The sequence below is a fragment of the Macaca nemestrina genome, chromosome 1, assembly GCF_043159975.1.
Source record: "Macaca nemestrina isolate mMacNem1 chromosome 1, mMacNem.hap1, whole genome shotgun sequence".
Lineage (NCBI taxonomy): Eukaryota > Metazoa > Chordata > Mammalia > Primates > Cercopithecidae > Macaca > Macaca nemestrina.
The window spans coordinates 61783968-61805935 of NC_092125.1; the positions used below are offsets into that span (position 1 = coordinate 61783968).

Sequence of the window (21968 nt, forward strand, 5' to 3'; positions counted from 1 at the left end):
GCCTCAGCCTCCCGAGTAGCTGGGACTACAGGCGCACACCACTGTGCCGGCTAAGTTTTGTATTTTTAGTAGAGACAGGGTTTTACCATGTTGCCCAGGCTGGTCTTGAACTCCTGACCTCAAGTGATCTGACGGCCTCCACCTCCCAAAGTGCTGGGATTACAGGCATGAGCCACCAGGCCTGGCCCAGCTTCCATCTTAACAGTGAGAAAAAAGGACATCCCAAAGAACTGGGTTCGGGCATGGGGAAAATGGCTGCTGTTCTAGCCAAGGCAAAATGGTAGATATTCACAACAGGGAGTCATGAAGTCTGCATTTGGGGGAGGGAGGTGCAGGAAATGGTGAGGAAGATTTGGAAAACTCAAGGTGGAGTCATCGAGAGGCAGAGGAACACATTCTGTTAAACAGCTAAGCGAGAGACAGTGCTGACTGCATTTTCCTCAAGTGAGAGATGGGGTAGGGACAGCATCCACAGTGATGTAAGCCCTGTAGAGACTGACCTGCTATGGGGAGGACAGGAGGCTGAGGAGAGCCAGGCTAGACCTAAAGAACAGGAACCTGTAAAGTCAAGAGTACGGCTGCGAGAAGAGGGAAACAGGACTGCTCAGAGCTGAGCAGAACATGCAGACTATGAACTTCTGATGCCAGAGGCAGTGTCCTCCTTCTTGCCCCAGCGGGGCCAACTCCATTTTCCCACATCTAGTGGTTATTTTTATGGATAGATTTATTTTTACCCGTTCTAGACCTCAAACCTGCCACTGCAAGAAGCGAAGCACTGAGGCTTCTAACTTTCCAGAAAACACAGGCCTTAGTGGTCAGCTCAGTGACAGAGACCAGGCTACGGTCCACTCGGCTCCTCTGGGGTCACATTGTCCTCTGGGGACAACATACCTCCCTCGTGTCTGCAGCAGAGCTGGGGTGGGAATGGAGTGGGAAGGGGATTCCTTTTTCCTCATCCCACAACCCCACAGTCGGTCAAGGGGAGGACCTGCAGCCACCCTGAAAGTCATCATCCTGGCCTGCCCTGAATCCTCGCCAGCCAGAGGTGGGATAGCCATCAGAGCCTCTTTTGACAGCACCTCCCAGGCAGAGCCTGTCTCGCTGGAATCCAGGGAGCTTGAGGGGAAGATCTTACCTTTCCAATAATAACCAGCTATGAAAGGGTATCATTTCCCAGTCCCCACAAAACAGGCAGCCAAAGCAGACTTCTTCTTTAATGGGACCATACATCTGGCCTAAATTGTTATTCCCCCAAGACAAGTTTACTGAACAGTTAGGCAATGCCTCTACACACAGCCACTGCAGACGAGCTTAAAATATACTTTAATACGTTTAAAGAGTCATTTCAGAGACTGGCTTACTTATGATAAAGATGCAACTGACACTCATTGGTGCTAAAATGTCATGTTGGTGCCATCCAGCAGGGAGCCTGACAAGCCGTTAAATCTGCAGCTCTTTTCGGCTGATTCATTTCTTTTCCTTTCTTTCTCATGTCTTCCCCAACAACTGATTTGGGCTCCTGAAGCTGACATTTTGCTAGGGTCTACCCAAATCTAACAAAGGTGCTGTGCATTGGGGGGTGTGTCTGTAGTCCCAGTTTCCAGGAAGGCTGAGGTGAGAGGATCACTTGAGGTCATGAGTTTAAGACCAACTTGGGCAACACAGGGAGACCTATAATGAAAAAAAGAAAGAAGGAAGGAAGGAAGGAAGGAAGGAAGGAAGGAAGGAAGGAAGGAAGGAAGGAAGGAAGGAAGGGAGGGAGGGAGGGAGGGAGGGAAGAAGGAGGGAGGGAGGGAGGGAGGGAAGAAGGAGGGAGGGAGGGAGGGAAGGGGCGAGAAAGGAAGAGAGGAAGGAAGGAAGGAAGGAGGGAGGGAGGGAAGGAAGGAGGGAAGGGGGAGAAAGGAAGAGAGGAAGGAAGGAAAAAAGAGAGAGAGAAAAGAAAAAGAGACAGAGAGAGGGAGGGAGGGACAGAAAGAAAGGAAGGGAAGGGAAGGGAAGGAGGGAAGGGAGATGGAAGGAAGGAAGGAAGGAAGGAAGGAAGGAAGGAAGGAAGGAAGGAAGGAAGGAAGGAAGGAAGGAGAAAGAAACGTTGAAAGAAGGGAAGGGGAGGGAAGGGGAGGGGAGGGGAGGGAAAGGAAGAGGGAGGGAAGAGGGAGGGAGGAAGGAAGGAATCTAACAAGTTACCAACTCTGTTCTTGAAATGCCCTGGGAAGGTGAGAGTGACCAGTGGAGTTGCAAGAGGCTGAAATGAGAACAAAGGTCACCTTTGGAGTCCTGTAAGTGCCTTGAGGGTGGGAGGGTCAATCACTAGGCAAAAAGGACTAAACAACCCACAGTTTCCATGGAGGGTGGCCCTAAAATCTCCCCCTACTCCTGCAACTTTCTTCAGCTGCTGGCAGGGAGAGGCACAAGCACAGGCAGGGGCTTATTTTTTTTCTCTTACTTTTTTTGTAGAGATGGGGTGGGTCTTGCTATGTTGCCCAGGCTAGTCTTGAAATCTGGCCTCAAGTGATCCTCCCGCCTCAGCCTCCCAAAGTACTGGAATTACACGGATGAGCCACTGACCCTAGCCAGGGTTATTTTGGATTGTGTTTTCAGATGATAGCAGGCAATCTCCAGCCTCACATTGAGGAACTCTGAGTTCTGAGCCCAGCCCAACCAGTCTAAAAACATTACTGGCTGGGTGCAGTGGTTCACGCCTGTAATCCCAGCACTTTGGGAGGCCGAGGCGGGCAGATCATGAGGTCAGGAGATCAAGACCATCCTGGCTAACACGGTGAAACCCCGTCTCTACTAAAAATACAAAAACAAAATTAGCCAGGCGTGGAGGCAGGCGCCTGTAGTCCCAGCTACTCGGGAGGCTGAGGCAGGAGAATAGCGTGAACCCGGGAGGCGGAGGTTGCAGTGAGCCGAGATCACGCCACTGCACTCCAGCCTGGGCCACAGAGCAAGACTCCATCTCAAAAAAAAAGAAAAAAGAAATAGCAGGGTAAGAAAATGAAGAGGAAAAAGAGGACCCAAATGAGAGAACATTGGGAAGGGTGCTAATTGGATACAGGGGAAACTGAACCCCTGGGTCTAATTCACAACTCTGTTTCTCCATGTGCGTGTGGCTCTGCTTCTTGGGGGCAGGGATGACAGCAAAGAAGGACAGGGGTGGTGTGAGGTGTTGGGTTAGAATGATAGGATCAAAGAGGCCTTTTCCCAACCCTCTGTTTAAAAGGTTGGGAAGTAGTGGCCAGTCACCTTCTTCACAGCATAGCTCATAGCTATAACCTGTGAGATATATGTCAACACGCCTTCCACAAGCATATAAACATGAGTGTGTTTGCTGAGGTAGGTGTGGGAATCTGTCAGTCAATGAAGATATGTTGTTGTGTGAACTAGCTGATGGTGCATGTTTGTGCTTGAAAGCCATAAAGTTCTATGCAAAATCTATGGGTGGCACTGTTGCACAATGCTAGTGGGTGTGTGGGTATGGGGGTGTGATTAACAGTTTACAGGCTGTGTATAAGTGTGCAGGGATGTCTGAGTGTGTCCAAATTAAAACAGAAATGTGTGCCGGAGTATGATACAAGTACAGGAAAGTACTTGGGCTTTGGAGTCCGTCTGACTTGGCCTTGAATTGTTGGCTCTGTCATGAACCAGATGTATAACCTTGGGCCAGACACTCAATCTTCAATTTCCTCAGCTAGGAAATGAGGTTAATAACAAGTACCTTTCAAAATTGCCATGAGGACTAGAAATGATATCGTATAGACAAAGCTTTTGGTGTCATAGCCTACGCATAGCAGGACTCAAAAGTAGGCAGCTATTTTCATGCACTGTCAGTATACCTCTGGTGGGTACAGGGGCAAGAGGGAACAAAATGTGACCTGTATATAAGGTGTCGGGGAGGAGGTGTGTGTGTGTGTGTGTGTGTGTTTACAAAACAATTTATTCTCCTTCTACAAGGAACCCCCTATTCAGACAGGAGCAGGAAGGTGGGAGGGGACATACAAGTGTCCACAGACACCTTGGGTTTCTGGGTCCTGGATCTAAGTGAGTAAGGGGTTGAGAGGCCCATAGGAGCTGCAGGAAGCCAACCGCCTGCCGAAGCTTCCTTTTTTTTCCCCTCCGCCCAGCAACCGTTGAATACCGCCACCCACATCCACTCCCCACCTCCACCCTCACCCCTCCTCCACCCCACTCAGCTTTCTATTCAACAAGTGAGAGCAAGGGTGGAGAAGAAAGCCGACAGGGGAGAGGATTCCTTCCCTTTCTTTCCCCATTCCCCCTTAAGACGAACCAGGAAGCAACCGCAGGAATCGGGCCACCTTAAGAGTAGAGTAATGGTTTGGCCTCATGCCAAGTCCCACCTCTGTTCCAGCTCCTGCTCCTCCCCTCTCTCTTCCCGCACTGCTTGGGGAGAGCTGGTGAGCAGGAGTCTGGCCCGAGTTAGCTAGAGCTGTTGCCATGACAAGCATTTTCTTAAGAAAGCTCTGCTGTTGAGATTGTCCAACGCTGGGGGCTGGGAGGGGGGCACGAACTTCCTGGGCAACCATCCCTCTGAAGAGAGCAAGATCAGAGACACCCGTCCAGCTCTCCTGCACCCTTTTTCTTTCAGGAACCTGAGAGGTCCTTCCCATTGGAAGGGCAGGGGGAGGAGACCCAGCCCACTCCCCGGCCTTAGCCGGAAAGGCAAGAGAGCAAAGCCAGCGTCTCCAGCTTGGTTGCCACACTGGGGAGACTGGTGGGTGGTCACCCCACCCTACCCCCATCCATGGAAACCCGGAGGGAGAGTCCCACTTGGAGAAACCTGGATCTTTGCTAGAAAGAGAGGTAGGCTTGCAGAGAATGAATTGACTTGTGATTTGCAAACTTTGTTTCTTTCTTTTCTCTCAGTGGCTTCTAAAACTCCCCGATTTTCCTCTTTCTAGCATATTTCATGCGACTGGGTTTGGAGGATTTTTAAAAATATGTGTGTGTGCACAGATTTGTCAAATACTGTTTTCTGAGAAACTGTATAGTCAAATAAGTGATTTATCTCTCTTTTTTTAGTTCTTGTCATTCCTGTGCTATGGGGTAGGAGAATGGAGGGACTCTCTTTTTGACACCAAAATTGAACTCTTGGAAAAAACATTTATCTCCCCTCCCTCAACCCATTCCATTCCTGCCCTCCCCTTCCCCCTTGGCTTGGGAATGAGACGCAGGATGGAAAACTGTTGCAAAAATATTTTCCGTGTCTGTTCCCTTTCTCAAAAGCCCAAAAGAGAGATGGGAAAAAAAAAAAAAAAGGAACTAAAGAAATCTTCGGCAGGAAAGGGGGGCTGCAGCGGGAACTAGGAGAGGGGCACTTTGGGGCCATGGGGTAGAGGTGGGCTGGGAGAAGTTGGGAGGAGTGGGGGAAGGAGAGTGCACAAATTAAATTTCTTTAGCTTTGCAGAGAAACCTAAGCAGTTTCTCTGTGTTGCTTGCAAAACATCCTCAGACTTTCACATCTATAATTAGCTGTGGAAAAAGCTGGGAGTTCCCTTGTACCGCTGTTGTTTGAGAGTGTGTGAGCGTCCAGAACCAACTGTATGAGTGTCTCCGAGGGCACCGCCCCACACATCTCTGGTCCCAAAGGGGAGGAAGGAGAAGGGTGAATTGAAAAGTTTCCGATTTCAAGGCTGGAGACTGTGGGGCTGGTGAGTGTTTGGCAGACGGGGTGGGCCACAGGCATCTGTGGAAGGGTCCCTGAGCATCTTGGGTCATTTCCTTGGTTTGCTGAAGAGCTAGGAATTAAGAATGGGATTGTCCTTCCTGCTCTCCTTTCTCTCTTTCTCTTACGTACTTGGTTCGCTCTTGGTAGAGGGGGCTGCTGGCATCCTTCCCCGAGTCAAGTCTGGCCTCATACACTCCTCCACCTCCCTGAGGGTACCCGCCACTCTTCTCCAACTGGGTGTGGAGGGTGCAGGAGTGGCCAGCCACATCTTGGGAGGGGAGTGGGCACTCTGCTGGCCAGAGGCACCTCCCTCCTGGGCATTCCTGCCGGACTTACAATAACTTGCAGACATGATGCCGGCGCCTGCTGGCGGGGCAGGGGGAATGTCAGATGAAGCAATAGGCCGGCATTCAACTGAGGCCCCTGTGGGGAGGGGAAAGGAGTTGGGGAGGGAAGGGAAACAAAATCCCATTCTGTAGTGCTCCCTCCTCTGGGTGAGGAGTCTGGCAGGGAGTCTAGAGACCCTCGCCCTGCTCCTTAAGCCCCTCCCCAAGCTGCCCTTTCTCCAGGGCTTCTCATTGGAGGCCCTCCTGTGCCCCCTTCACTCTGGGCCCTCTACCTGGAGGAAGGAGACCAAGCTTATTCCAGGCTGGGCCAGGCCCAGGAAAGGAGCCTGGGGGTGAGGAGGGGCTGGGCCAGGAGCGTTTAGGAAGAAGGGGATGGAAAGAGGCCTCCTAGCCCATGAGCTGAGTTACCCTCCTTGGCTGAGGGTGGTGGCTTGGGGAGCAGACTCCGGGAGGGGCAGGAAGGATGGTGGCAGCTTGGTAAGCCGTGTTCTGGAAGGTGGGCCCTAAACCCTGAAGCAGACAGATCTGTGGGAATCAGGCTGGGGGAGAGGAAACACCTGCCTTCAGCCCCAGGGCTTGGAGGAGTGGTAAAGGCTACAGCTGAGAAACTGGGGGAGAAGGAAGCAAAACACTTAGAGGAGAGCTCATCTCGGGGCTGAGGAAGCAACAGGAACCGATTTTCATTTTGAGGTGTTAATTGATCTGACTGCACCCCATTGGCTAGACTCTTCCCTACCTGTATTCTGGTCGATAAGGGAATGAGGCCTTCCCCAGTGGGCAGGGGCCCCAAGACAGAATCAATGCCCGTGTTCTGGAGGGAGGGGATCCATTTCTTTGCTCCTCCTCGGGAGTCCCATCCTCCCTGCCACCATCTTGCTGAGGTGCAACCCCGAAAATCACGCCGCTTCCGCCGCGGCCTCCCGTCGTGGGGGCCCAGAGTGTCACTATTCCTGCAGCCGGCCTTCCTATTTTCAGTAATCTGATTAGGGGTCGATGTTGACGGGCTCAGGGACTGCTTCTCCGTGAGGTCGTTATTTAGCGCGCACCGGGTTGCCTGCTCCCGCGGCTTTGAGCCTGGGGTCGCTGCCAAAGCGGGGAATCGGCTCCCGCAGTCTCAGCCCTTCCCCCGGGGCTCGGGGCGGGATCGACTGCGCAACCCCGCGGCCCCTCTGCTTTCCGCGGCCTCTGCGACCCCGCCCCGCCAGCCTCTCTGCTGCTGGGCTCCACCCTCCCGGGCTCTGCCGTAGTCTGAGAACTCCGTGGAGAATGCGAACTGAGCTGCCAACGGAGGCTTCCTGCCTTCCAGGTCGTGCCGAGCCTCAGACCCTTCGCCCTTCCATTTACCACCAAGTCTCTGGATTGAAGGTCAAGTCAAAGGAGCACAGCCTGTCTTACCCCTGGGACTCCCAGCGCCCAGCACAGAGCCTGGGACGTTAGAGCGCTGGGTCAACGCGCATTGAGAGAAGTACGGGCAGTTTAGGGGGCCTTGGAATCAGCCTGATGCCAGCGAGTTCCTAACCCGCCGTCTGGCCTCCAGTTTCCCTTCTGCACAATGAAAAGCCTGCTTTTCACAGTAGAGGTGACAGGGCGTGGCTAGGCAGATTTGTCACATTGCTGTGGTCTTCGTCAGAAGAAAATCAAAATGAGAGGACCCAGTTAGGGGCAGAAGGAGAGCGGTTAGAATTTGCCGAAGGTGTGGGTGCTGGAAGAGGTAAGGTGGTGTGTAGGGGCTGGATGTCCTGGGCCAGGATATCGGGAGGCTTTACTCTTCCCCACTCCCACTGACCCGAGGTCCTGAGAGGAACAGGGGCTGGGCTGCTCCCTGCCACCTGTCAGCAGGTCAAGTCTTCCACTGCAAACTGCCTCTTATTCAAGAATTTAGCTTCTCTCCAAAACTCCGAAACCCCGATGGGCACTTTTCTCTCTCTCTTTTTTTTTTTTTTTCCAATGCTCCTGGCCTTGGACCCAGCACCCAAAGACATGGATCAGCCCTGCCCACTAGGACAGAGCATTGCAGACCCACTAAACCTTGGAGAGAGGAAAGAATCTTGTTCTTTTTTTTTTTTTTTTTTTTTTTTTTGAGACGGAGTCTCGCTCTGTCACCCAGGCTCCCGGGTTCACGCCATTCTCCTCCGGATCTCAGCTCACTGCAAGCTCCGCCTCCCGGGTTCACGCCATTCTCCTGCCTCAGCCTCCCGAGTAGCTGGGACTATAGGCGCCCGCCACCTCGCCCGGCTAGTTTTTTGTATTTTTTTAGTAGAGACGGGGTTTCACCGTGTTAGCCAGGATGGTCTCGATCTCCTGACCTCGTGATCCGCCCGTCTCGGCCTCCCAAAGTGCTGGGATTACAGGCGTGAGCCACCGCGCCCGGCCATCTTGTTCATTCTTAGTCCCCAGAATAACCAAGACAAACCCCGTTAGCCAAACCCCTAAAAAACTGTTTGATTTAGGTTAGATTAGCTCCAAACTCCAAGGTTAGATTAGCAATCTGACCTTGAAGGGGAACACCCCACTCAGAGTCTTAACTATCCTTCTCTGGAAGGATTCTTCAGGCAATCTGAATTCTTCCCCCAAAGGGTGCCTCTCAAACAAGGCTCCCTATGCAGTCCAGCTCCCTGTTTCTTAGATAAGCATTGATTCCTATCATCCCAGTCGGTATTTGGTGGGTAGGGCTGAGAAGGAAAGAGCGATGAGAAAAGCAAGGCCTCTGCCTTGTCAGACTGGGATGACAACCTTTCTCCACTCATTTCCCCTTTTCTACAGGTCATAGGATTAGAGCAGGCCCTGAGGCTGGAGTCCAAAATGCTTGTGTGGAATGTTTTGCCCTTGGCTTCCTCTGCCAGTATCTCTCTTTGTGTCCTCTTTCCTCTTTCCCTTGTGTGAGCCATTCTTGTTCCACTGACTTATTTCCTCCGCACATGTTAAAACAGAAATGACAGAGACTTTCTATTTCTGCCTCTACCTTAAGCCAGTCCTCTGTGTTCAGCCTACACCAACTTGGGTTGAGGAGGGAAACCAGGCAGGATCTAGTGAGAACCAGAGCCAAGGGCCCCAGGTCAGAGAAGAGGCTGTTGAGAGGCAGTCTATGTGTGAAGGGATAGTGGAGAGGCCGAAGGAAAGAAAAGGATTGAGAACATAGGTGCCAAGGGGCAGAGCCCCCATTTCTACCTTTCCTCACCCCAGTTCCTGTCTGCCTGAGATCCTCAGCCTCATCACTCACCTCTGCTCTAGTTTCCCAAGTTTCATGCACAAACCCCTGGGACAACTCAGGGAAGATGAACTGGGATGGGATTAATAAGACCCCCTTCCTCTTGCCTTTCTGCCACTTCACTTGGGGTGTGGCAGAGGGAGTTTGGAGCAGTGTGTTTATTGGTAGGAAGGTCAAGGACTCTCAGCTAGGTTCAAGGAAAGTCTTAGCTTAGAACACCTCATAGCAAGGTCTACCTAGGTTGCATAATCAATGCCGGGAGTACAAACCAGTAGTACACCCTCAATGGAGAGGAAGTTAGCAGCATCTAACAAAGCTATATACACATTTACCCAGCAACCCTACTTCTAGGAATTTATCCAGAAGATGCTCATTCACAAATATGGAAAGATACATACAAGGTGATTTTTTTTTTTTTTTTTTTTTTTTTTTTGAGACAGAGTCTCGCTCTGTCGCCCAGGCTGGAGTGCAGTGGCGCGATCTTGGCTCACTTCAAACTCCACCTTCCCGGTTCAAGCAATTCTGTCTCAGCCTTGTGAGTAGTTGGGATTACAAGTGCACGCCACCACGCCAGCCAATTTTTTGTATTTTAGTAGAGATGGGATTTCACCATGTTGCCCAGGCTGGTCTCAAACTCCTGAGCTCAGGTAGTCCACCTGCCTCAGCTTCCCAAAGTGCTGGGATTATAGGCGTGAGCCACCAAGACCAGCCACAAGGTGTTTTTTAAAGGCATATTTACAATAGGAAATCATTGGAAACTATCCAAATGCCCATTCTTAAGAAAATGGTTGAACAAACAATGGTACATCTATACCATAGAATACTAGGCAGCCAAAAAGAAAAAAAAAGAATGACTGGGAGCCCTGCCAACTTACATGACATGATTGTTAGGATATATTATTAAGTGAAAAAACCAAGACGTAGTACAGTATATAGTATGCCACCTTTGGGATAAGAAAGCAGGAGAAGTAAGAATTTTGTTTTGTTTTGTTTTTTCTTTTTTTTGAGATGGAGCCTATCGCCCAGGCTGGAGTGGGATGGCGGGATCTCGGCTCATTGCAAGCTCCGCCTGCCAGATTCACGCCATTCTCCTGCCTCAGCTTCCCAAATAGCTGGGACTACAGGCACCCGCCACCACGCCTGGCTAATTTTTTGTATTTTTTTGTAGAGACAGGGTTTCACTGTGTTAGCCAGGATGGTCTCGATCTCCTGACCTCATGATCCACCCGCCTTGGCCTCCCGACGTGCTGGGATTACAGGCTTGAGCCACCACGCCTGGCCTAATTCAAGTACTTTTTAAGCTTAAAACCCTGATTCTATATTCTTTGTGGAATTCATATTTTAAGTAAGAAAAAAAAAACTACAAAGAAATATTGACCTTTACTTTGTAGACATGTTATTGGTTGTAGTATTTGTGTCATAAATTGGAAACTGTTTTGTTTACTGTATGATAGATGAAATGAGTAACTATGGTGATATTTCTGGAAATCAGGGTCTCACTATGGAAAAAGAGAGATATAAGTATGGAACCAGGGAAGGGGAAAAAGAATCTTGTGGGGTTTTTTGTATATCTTGTGGGTCTGTCCACTGAAAGGACTGTGGACAGGAACACACCTAGTACCTGGATTTTTATTTCTAAGTACAACTTCCCAAGTTGTACTTGGGAAGGTTGTAAGGAACAGGGCTCCCTGAAGAAATGACTAATTCCAAGTCTGAGACCAGGAAAGTATAAGTGAACTATGTTGTGCCGGAAACTAGAGCGTGCTCATGTCATGACATGTTGGCACAGGAGCTGGCTTAAAGGGTCTCCCGCCAGCCAGATGTGAAACGCATTGAGCATTCAAAAGGATAATGGTAATAGATTGTAACACATTGAAGATTAAAAGTTCCTTGAGTTTATTTTGACAGTTGACCTGGACAAGGAGGAGCAGGGAGGGAAAACTCTTAACAGAAATGCCAACGAGGCTAGACACAAGGCCTCACTCTGTAATCCTACCACATTCGGAGGCCAAGGTGGGAGGATCGCTGAAGCCCAGGAGTTTGAGGCTCCCATGAGCTCTGATCATGACACTGCACTCCAGAATGCATGATAAAGCAAGACTCTGTCTCAAAAAATTAAAAAGTAAATGCCAGTTGGGCACGGTGGTGCCAGCTGGGCACGCCTGTAATCCCAACACTTTGGGAGGCCCAGGCAGGTGGATTACTTGAGGTCAGGAGTTTGAGACCAACCTGGCTAATGTGGTGAAACCCTGTCTCTACTAAAAATATAAAAATTAGCCAGAAATTGATTGAACTCAGGAGGCGGAGTTTGCAATGAGCCAAGATCACGCCACTGCACTTCCAGCCTGGGAGACAGAGCAAGACTCTGTATCAAATAAATAAATAAATAAGTAAATTCCAACTAATAAAATCTAGTAGTAATGACAACATTTTTCTTTAAATTTAATTTAATTTTATGGGAGGCCGAGGTGGGTAGATCATCTGAGGTTGGGAGTTTTAGACTAGCCTGACCAACATGGAGAAACCCTGTCTCTACTAAAAATAGAAAATTAGCCGGGCGTGGTGGTGCATACCTGTAATCCCAGCTACTTGGGAGGCTGAAGCAGGATAATCGCTTGAACCCAGGAGGCGAAGGTTGCAGTGAGCCAAGATCACGCCACTGCACTTCCAGCCTGGGAGACACAGCAAGACTCTGTATCAAATAAATAAATAAATAAGTAAATTCCAACTAATAAAATCTAGTAGTAATGACAACATTTTTCTTTAAATTTAATTTAATTTTATGGGAGGCTGAGGTGGGTAGATCATCTGAGGTTGGGAGTTTTAGACTAGCCTGACCAACATGGGGAAACCCTGTCTCTACTAAAAATAGAAAATTAGCCGGGCATGGTGGTGCATACCTGTAATCCCAGCTACTAGGGAGGCTGAAGCAGGATAATCTCTTGAACCCAGGAGGCGAAGTGAGCCAAGATCACGCTATTGCAGTCCAGCCTAGGCAAGAAGAGTGAAACTCCATCTTAAAAAAAAACATTTTTTTAATTTAATTTTTAATAGACAAATACTAGTTTCATATATGTATGGGATGCAATGTGGTGTTTTGATGTATGTATACATTATGGAATGATTCAGTCAAACTATCAACATATCCATCACCTCACACATTTATCATTGTTTTTGTAGTGTAAACATTTAAAATCTTAGCAATTCTGAAACATGCGTTACATTAACTGTAGTCACCATGTTGTGCAGTAAATCTCAGAAACATTCCTTCTGTCTAATTGAAACTTTGCATCTTTTAGCCAACATTATCTTTATTTATTTACCTATTTTTAGAGATAGAGTCTCACTCTGTCAGCCATGTTGGAGTGCAGTGGCCCATAGCTTGAACTCCTAGGCTCAGGCGATGCTCTTGCCTCAGCCTCCCAAAGCACCAGAATAATGAGTGAGCCACTGTGCCAGGTTGGAACTTTAAATTGACCAGTTTGCAGCCTCTACTCTAATAGCTGATTTAGTCTAGCATTTAATGGATACTAAATCTTTCACCCAATGGGGTGAAAGATTGGTCTTAGCATAGCTTAGTTTGGGCTGCTGAAACAACATCATAGACTGGGTGGCTTAATAAGCAACAGAAATGTATCTCTTCGTTTGTTTGTTTGTTTTTGAGACCGGGTCTTGCTTTGTCATCCAGCTGGAGTGCAGGGACACTATTACAACTCACAGCAGCCTTGATCTCCTGGGCTCGAGCTAGCCTCCCACCTCAGCCTCCCAAGTGGCTAGGACTACAAGGCGCATGCCATCATGCCTTGCTAATTTTCATATTTTTTGTAGAGACGGGGTTTCACCATGTTGTCCAGATTGGTCTCGAACTCCTGGGCTCAAGCAATCCACCTGCTTCAGCTTCCCAAAGTGTGGGGATTACAGGAATGAGCCACTGCACCCGGCCTCATTTATTTATTTAATTTTATTATTATTATTATTATTTTGAGATGGAGTTTTGCTCTTGTTGCCCAGGCTGGAGTGCAATGGCACAATCTCAGCTTACCGCAACCTCCACCTCCTGGGTTCAAACGATTCTGCTGCCTCAGCCTCCTGAGTAGCTGGGATTACAGGCATGCACCACTACACCCAGCTAATTTTGTATTTTTAGTGGAGATGGGGTTTCTCCATGTTGGTCAGGCTGGTCTGAAACTCCTGACCTCAGGTGATCCACCTTCCTCAGCCTCCCAAAGTGCTGGGATTACAGGTATGAGCTACCACGCTCAGCCCCCATTTATTTTTGAAACAGGGCCTTGTTCTGTCACCCAGGCTGAAGTGCAGTGGTGCAGTCATAGCTCACTGCAGCCTAAAACTCCTAGGTTCAAGCAATCCTCCCACCTCAGCCTCCCAAGTAGCTGGAGCAGGTGCATGACACCATGGCTGGCTAATTTTGTTATTGTTGTTGTTGTTTTGTAGAGACGAATGACATAGCAAGACTCCACCTCTACAAAATAAAAAATTAGCTGGGCATGGTGGCTGTGCACCTGTGTGTAGTCCTACCTACTCAGCAGGCTGAGGCGGGAGGATAACTTGAACCCAACAGGTCGAGTTTGCAGTGAGCTGTGATCATGACACTGTACTCCAGCCTGGTTGACAGAGTGAGACCCTGTCTCAAAAAAAAAAAAAAAAGATGAAACTAAGTAAAGAGTCTGCAGTTGTTTGTTGTGCTATCTTTTTCAACCTTTCAGGTTTGAAATTTTTCCAAACACTTAGCCAGAGAGAGAAGTCCATGCCAGAGGCACTCCTAGATTCCTGGTTTCTTCTCACCTTATCTGCAAAACTCCTGACCAATAGGAGTGTCTTTTCTAAGCTCTTGAGTGCTGAGAGTCCCCATGGAACACACAGAGGGATCTTCTGAGAAAGTAAGGTCCCTTAGGAAGCCTTCCTTCCAACCCTCACTGCTCCCCACCCACAGCCTCTTCTGTCCAGACAGGAGCAGCTGTGCCCTGATGGGTGGGCCACAAAGGGAGGCAGGATGACAGGCATCCTCCCACCATGCCATGCGGCCAGCTGAGGGAACCTGGGGACTGAGGGCTTCCAGAGTCACCCGCCTAACTTTTGAAGAGGGCGGTCCCAGGCTGTAAGAGAGGAAATTGACCAAACAGCCCAGAGATTGTTGCTGACCAACCTTTAGCATCCCTTAGAATTCTCTAATTAGGTGATTCTAGAAGAAACCAGCAAGCAGTGCCTGCCCAGAGCCTTCACGCCTGAGTTAAGCAAGGCCTTCTAGGCAATCCCTTGGCAAGGACAGCACACCTGACTGTCCTGTCATTGACCCAAATCATTGTGCTACCCACCCCCACCTCCCCATCCTGGTCCTCGCTCTGGAGAGAGATTGAGTTTCCAGGATGGCTTCTCTCTCTTTTTCTCTCCCTCTCTTCTCCTGGAAACCCTGGGGCTAGGCCCTACATGACTCAGGACTCTTTTTACGTAGGCTCATGTAGGCGAGGGCTATTAATCCTTTAGTCAATTCCCCTTCTGTGTTGGTGAGGGAGCCTGAAAGAGCGGGAGCCAGGAAGTTGGAAGGGGGCAGACAGGGAGGAGTTTGTTCTAGTGGGCTGCCAGGCTTGCCAGAAGAGCACGGGACTGGGAGTCAGAAAAGTGGTCATCTGGACTCTTGTCTGCTGTGTAACCTTGATTGAAGCAGGGGATATCTCTGAGCCTTCATCAACTGCACTGTTACATGAAACCAAGTTTGGACATACAGATATTCCTGATTCAAGACCCTCTTCTTCTATAGAAGACAAAGGAGTAAAACTCTCAATGCCCAAACCAAACTCTTTTATCACAGATAGAATCTAGCACAATGTAACAACTTGCAAATCCCACCCTTCTGCCCAGGATAAGCAGGGGAAAAGAGGCCAAAAAGCATATGTCTTTGGACTGCCACCATTGAGGTTTGGGAGTAGAACAGGTTCTAAGGTTTCCCACCTCCACCTGCCCGGAACTTCGATTAGGAAGTACCTTCCAAGGCCGTAATTCTGCTATGTCCTAGGCCAGAAACTAAGGCATATTAGCTAGAGGTAGAGAAATTCAAACTTTCACAAAGTTTCCTAGGGCACATAATCCCTCAAAAGTTATTAGATTGAACCATATGAAAATGCCAATATACAACCGCTTTTGACCTACAAAGGCAATTCGTGTAGCTCACCTACAATATTATTCGACAGTGGAGTAATGTCAGTGGGATTGTAGTCAGTGTTGTGAGCTGGAGAGATTAGGTTTTCATGTGAGCTGTGGGTTGGATTAGAAATTCGGGCAAAGTCGCCAGCTGCTAGGCCAGCTTACCCTCCTTGCCAATCCAGACTTTCGGCCCTAGAGGTAGACATGTTGGCAGAGCCCTTGTTTGGACTCTGGCTGAGATTCTAGCATTAGCCTTCCTGGCAACTGGCCAGGGAAACTGCCCGAGGTAGAGAGGAATGTATCATCCATCTATAGTCCGCTATTCTTGTGTCCCGAATGCCCTGCTTCCTATCTTGGGAGCTGAAGATGGAGGAAAATTTAAGAAAGGAGGAGATAGGAAATACTGGCCCTATTCGTCCTCTGTCTAGGGGGATACAAGACCGGGAACACACACTTGAAATCTCATCTGGCACAGGGACACATGACCTAGTGATGGCTGGTAGCTACTAATAGGATGGCTGGGGGCTGAAGGGGTGTTAGTAGGAATGGGGAGACTAGAATTTGGCAGGGCTCAACTGGAAATTACTCATGGAGGAGGTGACTGCCAAACAGGATTTTAAAGAGAAAGGATAGATTTGATGGAGGAGGGGAGGGGAGATGGGGAGGAAGGGGCATGCTGCTGCATCCCGACTGAGGACACTCGGAGCATCCTGGAGAATCGGTCTGGCAGGTAAGGGAGGCTGTCTGATCCCACTCGCTGGAAGGCCTCCAGCCTTTGTCTGAGCCAGCGCCGGTACCGTGGGCAGGATGGCATCTGGCAGCAGCGGCCTGCCGCCTGTCGCTCTCCTGGCACTCATGGACCATTAGGATGATTTTTTGATGTTTCCTCCCTGCCGTCCATGTTACAACCTTCTTTGTGGGGAGCACTCATATGACATCTGTTAGGATGCAAGGATAGGCACAGTAAGCATCCATTTCAGGGGCTTTCTGACCTTGTACAGGGGAGGGCGGTCACCAGGCTTTGAGCTGGTCACCAGTCTCATTTTATTGAGACAGAGCATTTGAGATGGACGGAGAACTGGAACCTCGAGACTTGCCCAAAGACGCTGGGTTAGTTTGAGGCAGAACTGGGGGTACAGCCCAGTTCTCCCCACTCCAAGACTGGACCCTCGACCCCATCACTGCAACACTGTGTGACCAGATCAACACCAAACTTCCCTGGTACCCAACGTCTCTACCCACATGGCAGGGAGAACTATCCCTGTCCCTCCAAGGATGGTATGAGGTCATGTGCTAGGAGCAATTTGGAAGACAGATTCTAGAAACCATAAAGGTGCTGGTGGCATGATTGTTATTGTTGCTGTTATTATTAACAATTAAGGTCGTTAGCACTACAGAAAATGCAAAGAAGAATTTGGCACTGCCCACATCACCGTGCAGCTCACATCACCATGCAGCTCCTAACGGTCCCCTCCACAGCTCCTCCTTGCACACTGGGCCTTGAGCTGAGAGAGGCAGGGTAATTGAGAGGGGAGGCAGAAGTCCTGGAAAGAGGTGGGTAGAGACCTCCTCCTGCCAGGGTATTCTTGGCCCTACCCTTTCCTCAGGGTGTGGCTCCTCCAAAAGGTCAGAGGAAGTGCAGAGGGGAAGCAGTATTAACTCCATCCTTCCTTAGCAGCTGTTTAAGTCAGGTTGGCCGCTGATCTCTGATTTGGGGTCTAAGAGTCAAGAGGGCGGGGTCACCATAATGTGACAGCCCAGGCTGATTTGATTGCCAGAGCCAGTCTGTCATTCATTTGCTTTTTCACGTACCCATTTATTTATCCAACAAACATGAAGTAAGCACAGACCATATGCCAAGCACTATGTTAAGGGTTTGGGAAGAAGTGGTATCCAGGAGGCGAAGGAAGGGCTAAGCAGCACTGACCTTAAGCTCAGGGATGATTGTCCCGAGCCTGGGAACTCACAGCAAGCCCTGCTTGTTGGTAGTGCTCCAGAGAATTAGCATTTGTTTCCCTGGAGAGCACATTTAACCCTTGACTTCAGGGAGGTAAGATCTAGACCTGACACACAACTGAGCTGGGAGGGGCTTTAGATATAATTGCAGGGCAGCCCCTGGTGTTAGCAGTGAGACCATGGCCTGAATGGTAAAGGGCTTGCGCTTGTCCTTTGCTAAAGAAAGCCTTCTCCTGGACCGGGGCACGGTGATGAAGCTGGGTGTGGGTCCAGCCTGGTTTATTCAGCCGCTTCATTGGCCTCCTGGTGTTCCCTGACTTTACCATCTCCTGCTTATATCTGGAGCCTCTGCCTCTGATGGGGTGGAGATATTCTGTTGCTGGGATACCCAGAGGAATCCAAATGGTACTGAGAAATAAAACAATACCTCTCCAGAAAAGCCCTCCTGTTTCTTCTCCAGTCTTTACCTCTTATTTCAGCCTCTTAATCCCTATTTTCAGAGGCAATGTGGTATAAAGGATAAAGGGGTGGATTTAGCTTCAGTTGGTACATGCTGTACACATCTGCACCTAGCCTGAGTTTTGCCCTCTTTAAAGTTTGTATAATAACACCTTTCGTTATGTACCCCGTAGAGTGTTATGACAGACAAATAAGGTATTGTAAGTAAAAGCATCCCATAAACATTGAAGTGCTAGATATACGTAAAGCTTATCATTCCAGTGACCCCCCTCTTCCTATTCCCCTTCTCCATCTCAGTTCCTTCTCTTGACTGCCCAACCCCTTGACCCCACTCCCCAGAACATCCTCCTGTTCTCTGTGTGCGCCCACTTCTGCTCTCACTGCATCCTCCCTCCTTGCCTAGATTAAGACCTAAAACAACACTTGTTGCATCTTTTTTTGAGACAGGGTCTCACTCGCGTCGCCCAGGCTGGAGTACAGTGATGCAGTCATGGCTCACTGCAACCTCGACTTCCTGGGGTCAGGTGATTCTCCCACTTCAGCCTCCCTTGTAACTGGGACTACAGGTGCGTGCCACCATGCCCAGCTAATATATATATATATATTTTGTATTTTTAGTAGAGATGGGGTTTCACTATGTTGCCCAGGCTGGTCTCAAACTCCTGGTCTCAAGCAGTCTGCCCACCTTGGCCTCCCAGAGTGCTGGGATTAGACGTGTGAGCCACTGCGCCCAGCTCTTGTCACATCTTAAATAATTATGACAATGGTAGGAGTAATAATCTGAGCTAACATTTATTATTTATGTGATAGGTATTAAACTTGAATCATCTCATTTAATATTCTCAGCGAACGGTGAGGTCGATACTAGCATTGTCTTCATTTTCCACATTGATAAAGATGTTCATAAACCATAAGGCTAAGATGTACCCTTAGTTTAGCCCGTTTATAGATTTCCTCTTTCCATGGCTGAGTGACTGACTGGTTGTCAAGAACATGGGGAGTTTCAACAGCATTTATTGAATGTCGACTAAATGCCAGATGCTTCCAAATTATGTCACAACAACCACCTTCTGAGACAGATACAGGCTTTGTCTTGGAGATCATCTGGTTGTGAGAACAGAAGCCTACTCAAAGAAGCAAAAGTAAAAGCGAGCTTTATTAGAACATTACAGGGAAATAGCACAGAACTTAGGTGTGGGAAGTGTAGCCCCTCTGTGGGCCACACCTACATCCTGGAGCTGTAGCACTCTCTTCTTCACAGATGGGCTCCTGCTGTTTCCCCCACAAGCACAGGACCCGTTGCGGGTGAACCAGGCAGTAGGTTCTATCTCTCAGCCCATGTGGCCTTCCTGCTTAGCTCTCCAAAGTAAATTAACTCTGTCTCTCAGTCCAAACGCCAACAGATGCTGATTCCAGCTTAGATCTGATGTCCACTGCACTCCAGTGATCTGTGGCTTGCGGCAGGGGAGGGAGACTAATCAGGTCTATCTTTTCCATTAGGTCTAGGGGTGGGAGCAGACATTTCTAGAGGGAAAATTCAGTGACCTTAGGTTGATTCAAACCCAACTACGTTGTTCAGCACACCAGACTCTCTCTAGGGTATCTTAAAGATAATGCTCTGGTTGAAGCCCTTAAATAACAGGGCATGTGAGTTGTCCCAGAATCTGTGGATTCAGCTGGGACTGGAAAAATAGTATTAACCATTTTTGAACCCTGCTCTGTGCCAGGCAATTAACATGCATTATCTGTAATCCTTACAACAGTCCTACAACATGCTATGGTTCCCATTTTACAGATAAGAAAGCTAACACTCAGTGAGTTAAATAGCTTGCCCAGAGATCATCTGGCTCATTAGGGTTGGGGCTGATATCTGACCCAGGCCTGACACCAAAGCTCATGGCCTTTCTAATACACAAAAAAGGGTTATTTACTCTCCTGGAAGATAAGCTCCATGAGAGCAAGGATATTCGTCTTGCTCATTGATATATCCCAAGTGCCTAGAACAGTATTTGGCACATAGTAAGTACTCAATAAAAAAAAATCATCGAGTGGATTTTGCTTTGGTAACTTTTGTACTCCTAGGCTTCCCAGTGTCAGAGGGAAAAAGGACTCAGACAGTGGGCCACTGAGACCAGCGGGGTAACCCTCTGGGTATGCTTCTGGTCCCTAACCCCCACAGCGTACTATGTTTTGTTTGTTTTCATTTTTGTTTTTGTTTTTGTTTTTAGAGACAGGATTTCACTTTGTCGCCCAGGCTGGAGTGTAGTGGTGTCATCATGGCTCACCGTAGCCTCCAACTCCTGGGCTCAAGCGATCCTCCCAACTCAGCCTCCTGAGTAGCTGGGACTACAGGTGTGCATCACCACACCCAGCTAATTAAAAAAAATATTTTTTTAGAAATGGGTCTTGCTATGTTGCTCAAGCTGGTCTCAAATTTCTGGGCTCAAGCAATCCACCTGCCTCTGCCTCCCAAAGTGCTGGGATTACAGGCATGAATCACTGCACCTGGCCTCACAGTCTAATCTGATAGGGGACATTAGGAGCAATATAAAAAGTCTGAAAGAAAGTATGACCCTGGATTTATCTGTTTTCTGTTTGTATATCTGACCTAAGCCATTTCGCCCTGTAAGAGGAGCAGTTGAAAAGAGATTTCCTTAACACTGGAAAATCCATTTACTGGGACTAGGAAACAGGATGCTGAGGTCCTATATTGATAGAGAAAAGAATGCAAATTTCCACTGGGTTTTCCGCCCTAGGGGTCAGAGCTTACCAAATCCTGAATCCATTCCTGTTCCTTTCTGTATAACAATGCTCTGTGTCCTAACTCACCCAATTGGCCTTCCAATCCCAGCAGGTGGTGTTATATAAAAGTGCAGATTTGAGGGAGTGTGATGGAACTGGGTTCAAGTCTGGCTGGCCAGCTATGTGACCATGGACAAATTATTTAGGCTCTCACACTCAATTTCCTCTGGAAAATGTGAACATACACAAATGCAGAGTGATACATGTTCTGAGTGCCTGGCTCACTACTATGAGCCAGGGTAGTCATTGAATTTTAATTTTTCCTCTTTTGTCCCTCCATTTCTCCCTTTCTTTTCCATGGAGCCTGGCACCAGCCTGCCCACCTGCTCCCTGCTAACCTCTGGACTCAGTATATTTATAAAAGGGTCATAGCCTATTGTCTCCCAGTAACAAAAGGCCCAGAGGCCCCAGCCTCCTGCACCTCTCCATCAAGGGGCTGACCAGGGGCCCCATCATTTCCATGAGACAGGTTACCCTCTTGGTGCCAGCTCTACGGCTTTGCTTGATATTTGAGCAAGAAGAGTCCTGGTGAAATAAGGCAGAGTGGAGGGTAGACAGCTGCAACCACCTCACCTTGTTTACTCTTGCCCTGCATTCCTCCCCTAGGAGTAGATGCTGTAGAAGTTAATGCTGGGAAATCTCTTGTTGATGGAGGGAGTCAGACTGGGTGACAACACTACTTGTTTTTGTAGAAGCTGTAGCCCAAGGGTGCTATCACTATTTGGTCACCCAGATCAACTGTCAGCTGCACTGGAATTGAGCTGCCCCTGGATAAACAGGCAAGAGAGTCTCAGACTGGAATCTCCCTGCTTTTCCCAGCACACACCCACACAGAGACTTTAGCTGGCAAGAAGTGGCAGCTTGGCCGAGATAATGCGTGAACCAGAACTTGCCTTTCCTGGCTGGAAGGTGCTTGGCATTAAGTGCAGTTCTTGCTCCTGCTTCCTATAGATCACTTAAGTGCTCCAGGCTCTCTTGGAACAGGGAGAATTCTCTGGTCCCCTCCCAGTTTCTCAGGGATAGCATCCAATGATGGGAGATGGTTTCAGAGGCAGTGACTTACAGACAAGGGTGTGAATATTAGCTGAGAGTTCATGTGAACAGGCTTATGGCCGCATGGTTTCTGAGATGCAGCGACTTGTTGGTTTTGGCTGCAGCGTTTTCACTGAGCCCACTCACCAGCCTGCAAGCTACTTAAAAGGAGAGTGATGCTTTAGTCATTCCTATATACTCAGTGTTTAGCACAGTCCTTGGCTCATAGAATGAGGATCAGTAAAGAATGGATGGATGGGCTGGGCCCCCTGGCTCACGCCTATAATCTCAGCACTTTGGGAGGCCGAGGAGGGTGGAT

At 48.8% G+C, this 21968-nt stretch overlaps 1 protein-coding gene across 7 annotated transcripts in view; it reads left to right on the forward strand.

Annotated features, from left to right (window-relative positions):
* The first annotated feature begins 4224 nt into the window (after positions 1–4224).
* The window catches only part of LOC105484775 (ATPase plasma membrane Ca2+ transporting 4), a 115502-nt gene continuing 97758 nt past the window's right edge, over positions 4225–21968 (forward strand). For 4 of the 7 annotated variants that reach the window (XM_011746709.3, XM_011746713.3, XM_011746714.3 and 1 more), the window contains exon 1: positions 4226–4821. The gene's annotated coding sequence lies outside the window, so the exon portion shown is untranslated. Of the gene's footprint in view, positions 4822–5451; positions 5670–21968 lie in introns of those variants that run through there. The other 3 variants (XM_011746715.3, XM_071078491.1, XM_011746712.2) reach the window with 3 other exon arrangements.